General features: G+C 47.4%; 1 protein-coding gene across 7 annotated transcripts in view; it reads left to right on the top strand.

The window, feature by feature from the left end:
• Positions 1-2,661: 2,661 nt before the first annotated feature.
• Positions 2,662-7,842, top strand: part of Katnal1 (katanin catalytic subunit A1 like 1) — a 61,924-nt gene continuing 56,743 nt past the window's right edge. The window contains exons 1-2 of one of the 7 annotated variants that reach the window (XM_029533757.1): positions 4,286-4,484; positions 6,000-6,168. The gene's annotated coding sequence lies outside the window, so the exon portion shown is untranslated. Of the gene's footprint in view, positions 2,793-4,285; positions 4,485-4,631; positions 5,039-5,999; positions 6,169-7,842 lie in introns of those variants that run through there. The other 6 variants (XM_029533756.1, XM_029533755.1, XM_029533759.1 and 3 more) reach the window with 6 other exon arrangements.

Below are 7,842 nucleotides of genomic sequence, written 5' to 3'. Positions count from 1 at the left end.
TCTTAGAGAAATAACAAGCTCAAGGGAGCCCATGGAAAAAGTAAAAGTGTAAACAGAGGTCAGGTCACAGACAGTTACCACTGCCATAAAATTAGTCACGAACAGACACCCATTAACCCCCCTCCTGCTTCAGTACTGTTCCACCCTCTACTCTCCCTTTCTGTAAATATTCACACTATTCCTAACTATACTGTATATAAACCCAATGTTTTCTGGACTCAGGGTCGCTTGCCAGCATTCACACAGTGAGTGCTAGGTGGGTGAACTTGAAACAATAAAAGACTCTTTGGTGAGTTGCAGCAGACTTCACAGTTCTTGGGCTCCTCTGGGTTTCCTGTGGACTCGGGACACAAAAACAGTTCCAGGCCAGCTACTTGAGCTCCCTGGAGCTTTACATTAAGAGATCGCAGGTGTTTCATATACAGTTAGCGCCACTCATTCCTGAGTTTGCTCTCTTACCTACAGTCAGCAAAGGTTCATAATGTTAAATGGAAAATTCCAGAGACAAACAAAATTTATTTATTTATTAGAATAGAGATTTTTGGGGGCATGGGGAGGGGAGTTAAGAGGGTAGTACAGGCAGAGAAAGGCAGGGAGAGAGAGAGGGAGAGGGGAAGGGAGAGGGACAGGGAGAGAGTAGAGAAGTAGAGGCTGGCCATGAACATGTGGAGAGAGGAGGAGGGGAATGGGGAAGGAAGGGGGAAGGGAAGAGACCAAGAGGGCAAGAGAGAAACAAGAGAACAAGAGGCAAGAGTAGGAACAAAAGACATTTTTAATAGGGTCTCACTTTGTAACCCTAGTTTGTCTGGCACTCAATATGTGGACCAGGCGGGCTTTAAACTCACAGAGATCTGCCTGCCTCTGCCGCTTAAGTATTGAAGGTGTGGGCCACCCAAGCCCCATATCATGTGCAAGTTCTAGATAACTTTATTATAGTATCATTATTCTAGTCTATTATTATTGTTGATCTCTTATTAGGGCTAATTTATAAACTAAACTCCATCACAGTATGTCTTTGGGGAAGAAAACCAAGCACACATGATTCAGCACTATGCACTGGTGGCCTTTGGGCAAAATCTTCTACGAACAATGGGGACAACCATAGTCCTCTGGGGAGATATTAGAAGAAAAGTAAGGTGCCATCTGTAAAAATACTCTGAGGCTTGAGAGATGGCTCAGTTGGTAAAGTGTTTGCTGAAACGAAGACTCAAGTTTGAGGGCTCAGAACCCATAAGAAAAAAATCCAGGCCTGGTGGTGAGCTTGTAATGCCAGCTCTAGGAGGTGGAGCCAAGCAGATCTCTTGGTACTGATCAGCCAGGCCAAAGGGCTTGGTGAATTCCACGCAAGTGAGAGACAAGAGACCGTCTCAAAAACCTAAGGTGTGTATTACCCAAGGAATGACACTGGAGTGTGACTTCTGGCCTTTCATATGCATGCACGCACATGTGTACCCCAACACACATGACATCTGTCTGTCTATGATGGTGTTTGGGGTATACCCAGAAACAAAGAAAAGCTTGAAATAACAGTAAGGAGCAGCTCACCACAATGGGAGATCAGGAACATCAAAGTCTAGAGGTCAAGACGACCAAGATCCCAAGAGAAACCAACGTATGACTGCATCCAAGATGGTATGTCTCCTTATAAGAGTGACAGGTTAATTAACATTAATTTTCAACCCTGGCTTTTGGGTTGGATTTGTATAGTGTAAACTACCACTTTTAACAGCACACAGCACGGTGGTTTGAATGAGAGTGGCCCCCATAGGGGCTCATATATATTTGAATGCTTGGTGTTCAGTTGGTGGATCTGTTTGGGAAGGATTAGGAGGTGTGGCCTTGTTGGAGGATATGCATCACTGAGGATGGGCTTTGAGGTTAAAGGCCCACAGTGTTCCCAGTTAGCTCACTTGCTCTCTCTCTCCCCTCCCCCATCCCCCCTCCCTTTGCTACTGCTCAAGTGCCTTGCCTGCTGCCATGCTTCTAACCACAGTGGTCAAGGTCTAACCCTCTGAAACTGTAAGCTAGCTCCTAGTTAAATGGTTTCTTTTATAAGTAACCTTGCTCATGGTGTTTCTTCACAGCCATAGAACAGTAAGACACAAAGTAGCCAGTGAGAATAAGAAAAGGTTTCCTGTTGGTTCTTACTCCTTCCAAGTTCTCTTTGCCAGCTTTGAGAGCTTTGCCCTTCGTGGCGTTCCTGGCTATGCCTCAGTGACTCATGGCCTTTGAGATCATCCACCCCAGCCTACAGGAGCAGCTGTCTGTGTCTTACTGACACCCATTCTCAAATGGTTTGTCCTGCTAAGCTGATTTTCTGGGATCCTGGCCCTGAAAACCAAGGCAGCTAGGCATCCGAACCTTGTCTAGAGTCCTTTTCATGGCTGCAGATTGCACTACAGCCCTGACCAGCGCCCAAGTGTGAGTGGGCCTATTCCAGACCTTCAGAAAACAGTGTGCTTTGCAAACAAGCAAAGAAAGGGTGTGGAATTCGGGGGTAGGGGGTAGGGGAGGAAGCAGAGTTGCAGGTACCATATAAGGAAGTCTTGAGTGCTCAGAAAAAGGACTCTGAACTAGAAGTGACCCTGAGGCTTTGCCCCCATGGACAGTACAGTCTTAGAGAGGACTAAGCCTCCCCACAGAGGCGAGCAGAAGGCTCGAACCAATTGGAAGATCGAGATCTCTGTGAAGGGGAGACTCTGACAATGAAATAGCTTGCTTTTTCAACTTTTTTTCTCTGCCCCACCTTTTGACAGTCTCACCCTGTAGCCCAGGTTGACCCCCAATTTGAGGTAAGTGTCCCGACTTACTGAACCTCCCAGGTTCTGAGATTACAGGTGTGAGCCACTACCCCCAGCTCCATCATGATTTATCTGTTCTTCTTTTCCTTGGTCTCTCACACATCCCAAGCTGGCCTTTAATTCTTTAGGTAGCTGAGGTTTATTCTGAACACTTAATCTGTGTGCTTGCATTCTCCTTAATGCTGGTTTGCAGAGCTGTGTGGCCACTCTACCTGGGTGTACCGTGTATATGGTATAGGGGATCAAACCCATGGTTTTATGCATGCCAGGTAATCTCTCTAACAAATAAGTTACACAGTCCTAATTTAGTTCTTTTCTTTTGTTTCTTTAGTTTTGTTTTTGTTTGTTTTCAAAACAGGGTTTCTTTGTGTAACAAGAACTGGCTGTCCTGGGACTCAATTTGTAGACCAGTCTGGCCGCTGCCTCCCAACTGCCAGGATTAAAGGCACTCTACATTGTGCCACCTGCCCTAATTTCTTAGGAGGCATTATGAGAAATTATTAAGGACAGTAATTTACTTCCTCTTTTTTTATTAATTTTCTAAGGCATTACACTCCTTTTGAGGAATATTTACACACAATAAAATGTACAAATCATAACTGTTCTATTCCATGAGTTCTGACAGCTACAGACACTTCCCTGACCTAAACCTTTAGCAAGATATAGCACTTTTTCCCCCCCCCCCCCGAGACAGGGCTTCTCTGTATAGCCCTGGCTGTCCTGGAACTCACTCTGTAGACCAGGCTGGCCTCGAACTCAGAAATCCGCCTGCCTCTGCCTCCCAAGTGCTGGGATTAAAGGCGTGTGGCTGATATAACACTTTTTAATCGGTACAGGACAATTTCCCCCTCGGCCAACCTACTTTCATCTGCTAGTCAAATATTTTGACTTTTATCACGATTGGATTAACTAGTATCTGAAAGCTACCGTGAGAGGTGCCAGACTTTTTTTTTATACTGTTTTATCATTATAAGTTTCTCTCAGGAACAGAGATACTTTCACTTTGCAGACTAAAACGTTCAGAGCAGGTAGGTAAGGTGCCTCGGGGTCATTGGCTACCAACCAGTCAGCCAGGGAGCTGTGTTAGAAGACCAGGTTGTTAATCCAGGCCCATAGTACACTGGAGAGTGCGCAAACCTGTGCCTAAGACCCATTATAGCTTCGAATTCAATGGGTGGGGAATCAGTGCCGTTTACGAGTTCCAAAGAGTCCAGAATCCTCCTGGAGGCTGTGTGCGCACGCCATCTTACGCAATGGCTCGTTCTCACTCCACTCCCTGGAGGATGGCAGGAGGGGGCTGCGAGCGGCTTCCAACCCACAGAGCTGGCTCAGCAAGGTCGCCTCCTTAGGAGCCGCCCTCTGCCGCGGCACACGTCCCGCCCCGATGCCGGCTGGTGCAGCACGCCCCACCTAGGGTCTCGGGTTCCTCCTCCTGTGGGGTGAGGGCTCCGTGCCCGCCACACTCGCCTCTGAGCATCCTTTCCCCACTGCCGGGCTTCCCAACGCTGACTCAGCCCCACGCCCTCTCCGCAGCGCTGCGGTGCCGCAGCTGCCATGGCAACCGTGAGCCACCGCCTCTCCGCGCCGGCCGCGAACTAACGGACTCCGGGCGGGCGGCGGCTAACGGAGCCCCGCCTCGTCCCTCCCCGTTCCTTGACAGCCCTGACCTGCAGGATCTAAGCGGTGAGCCCGAGGGGCCGGGCTTGACAGGGAGAGCCGGGCTGTGGAGCCCAGGCGGGCAGCCCCAGTCCGCAAACCCCCGGCCGCCGACACCAGGCCGCTCCCCCGGAGGAGATGCGGGAGAGCCGTGCAGACTGTAGCACCGGTCGCAGGGTATCATGGGTCTTGTAGTTCAGTGGCTCATCAGGCTCGCCGCCTTGGCTGGGTGATTTGGGCCGAGAACTACAAAGCCCAGGGGTCCGGAGCGCGGCGACAGACTGATAAATTGGGAGCTACTCGGCTGGTGTTAAAGTGGCTCTTTGTCTGCAGGGGGCTCCGGGGTGGTCGCTGGATTGGGCGCTGTGCGTCGGGCGGGGGTAGCGCAGGTGAGCCTCAGTGCTGCGCTCCAGCCCCGCAGCCTCTGCACTGGCGGCCCCGCCCCATCGCCACCGCCCGGGGCCTGGGCCTCCTAGGGTGCTGCCTCTCGGTGCAGAACCGTATGTATGGCGCAAGGTCGATGCGAGAGACCCGACAAAGCCGTCATTAAAAGGCCTTTGCCTTTCCCCGTGAATCTCTAGGTATTTCTGCTTATTTTTCAAGTACCTCAGAGCTGTTGGCATATTAATCCCATTCATTAGCGTGTGATCAGAGGACAGTAATATTTAAAAGGACAAGTGTGAAAGCTGATGAAGGATATTACTGTTAATTGGTGGTGTCTGGTATATATATATATATATATATATATATATATATATATATATATATATCATTTTAGCTATTGAGGTTGAATGTCATGGAGTAATTAATGCCCCCATCCCTTCTGTCTCCACTCTCCACTTAGCAACCTAAATGCTCCCCACACATATTTTGGTTCTTTGAAGACCAGTTAAACTTTCAATGGTTAGTTAATTCGTGCCTTTTTCTGGAGAGTGTCTTTAGCATTTGTTTCTTTCTTCCCCAAGCACTTCCTAGAACTCACACGTGAAGCTGATGGGTCTGGAGTATTTTGGGGAGGTCTTAAATAACAAACTTGGTTTCATTGATGAGATTTCTTAGTGGGTTTAGAGGTGCTGTGATCTCACACACTTGTCTATTTCATTAAGCTTTGTTTGGCCTTTCACGCCCTTGGAAGTTTCTATTGCTAGCTCTCCTTCATTTCTGATTTCCCCCTCTAGCCAGCTTTACTAGAAATGTATTAATTTTACTGAACTTTCTGATCAATCTCCTTTTGACTACATTGAAGTGTTTTGTATTGTTTTTATTTTTATTTTTTTTTTAAAATACTTGGTGGTTTTATTCACATTTTATTTTGTTTTAGAGACAAGGCTCCACTGTGTAGTTGTGGGTAGCTAGAACTCACTATGTAAACCAGGCTGTCCTGGAACTCAGAGATCCACCTGTCTGTCTCAGCTGGGATTAGGCCTGGCTTGGGATGATTTCCTTGCTTTATTACATGTAGTGAGAATTTTGGTGTTTTTTTTTTTTAAACATGGAATTTATGTAGAAATATTATAAGAATTGTTTTTGTTTTAATCCCAGGTTTGAGTTATTGGGCTGCTTCAGATTGTCCACAGAGGTTGACTACGATTTGCCTCATGCTGTACAAGGGATGTGATTTTTGCCAACAGGCAGATAATTTCCGAGACTGTGTGATGTTTGGAATTCTGGGAACTTCTCAGAGAGTATATAAATGCTAAGACTCCAAGAGGTGGGTTGGTTGTTGATCGCCATTCCTTAAGTAGTTGTTCCTATGCAAAGAAGAAACGGCAAGAAATTAGATATCCTGTTGGCAAAGATGGAACTTGTCCCAAGAAACTTGACACCCCTAATCAGCAGGAAGTAGTCCTGCTGAGGCCCTTCAGCCCGGGCCACTGGCTCCCTTATTCTGTACCACAAGTATGAAGTTTGGTAGCCTGAAGCCAGCAGACAGTATAAGCATACCTTGTTTCTCAACTACATTTCTCTGTACCTCTAGATGTTTTTGTTTTGTTTTGGCCTTTAGGTGAAGATTTCTCTGATTAAAAATTCCAGATTTTTTTTTTTTTAATTTCAGGAATTTCTTCACATTTCATAAAGAAAACTCCCAGGGATGGAAGAGCTGACCAATCACGCAGACCCAAACTCAACCATCCACTTTTCATATTTCTCCAGGTCTGCCGCTGAGACAGACTTGGCGATTTTCTTAAGTGCCAACTCCAAGTCCCCTCTGGTGACAGGCATCTGCAGCTCCTCCTTGGACAGGGCCTGGATCTCTTCTGGTCTTTATCCATTGATGTGATACCTCATTCTGTGTCTCTGGAGTCACAGGCAGAGCAGTCAGCAACCATTCCTGCACCTGTTCTCACCACTGCCATTACTACGGAGTTACCACAGACATTCTATCACAAAGTTACCACAGACATTCTATCACAAAGTTACCACAGACATTCTGTCACAGAGTTACCACAGACTTTGGGAGGACTAGGTTATATGTGCTTTCCTGATGCCACTTAGAACTCTTTCCTTCAGTTACATCCTGAAGTTTCAAAAGAGGCTCAAAACCCATGCAGCAGCTAGAAAGATAGTTCAGTTGGAATAGTGCTGGCTATAGAAGCCTGGAGACCAGGGGTTCAATTCCCAACTCTTCCCCCACCCTCCCAAATGCTGGGTATACTGACATATGCTTGTCATCCTAGCTCTAGGGACATGAAAACAGAAATCCCTTGGGGGCCTGTTGGCCAACTAGCCTAGCCTACTTGGCAAGCATAAGGCCGTTGAGAGACCTTGTCTCCAAAACCAGGGTGAGGTCAGGGATGGTGGTACACACATTTAGTCCAGTATCCAGAAGGTAGAATCAGGGCGACTTCTATGAGTTTTGCAGTCGTGTGACATTTGGAATTCTGGAGAATCTTCAGAGGCTGTGGTGGTTTGAATAAGCTTGTCCCATGGGAAATGGCACTGTTAGGAGGTGTGGCCTTGTTGGAGTGGGTGTGGCCTTGTTGGAGGAAGCCTGTCACTGTGGAGGCGGGCTTCAAGGCCCTATGCTCAGGCTCCACCCAGAGCAGAAGAGACCTTCTTCCTAGTTGCCCATGAAACAGTCTCTGGTTGCCTTCAGAACAAGATATAGAACTCTCAGTTCCTCCAGTGCCTGCCTGGATGCTGCCATGCTTCCCATCATGATAAGAGTGGACTGAACCTCTGAACCTGTAAGCCAGCCCCAATTAAATGTTGTCCTTTATAAGAGTTGCCATGGTCATGGTGTCTCTTCACAGCAATGACACCCTAACTACGACAGAGGGCATATAATCGCCAGGGCCCTGAGAGGCAGGGTTGTTGTTGCTTGTTAGTTGCAGTATGTTAAGCAGACATGAGCAAGGAAGGAACAAGATGACCATAGATATCC

Source organism: Mus pahari, chromosome 23 (genome assembly GCF_900095145.1).
Source record: "Mus pahari chromosome 23, PAHARI_EIJ_v1.1, whole genome shotgun sequence".
NCBI lineage: Eukaryota > Metazoa > Chordata > Mammalia > Rodentia > Muridae > Mus > Mus pahari.
Note: the sequence above shows the minus strand (reverse complement) of the source record. Positions and strands in the feature narration are given on the sequence as shown.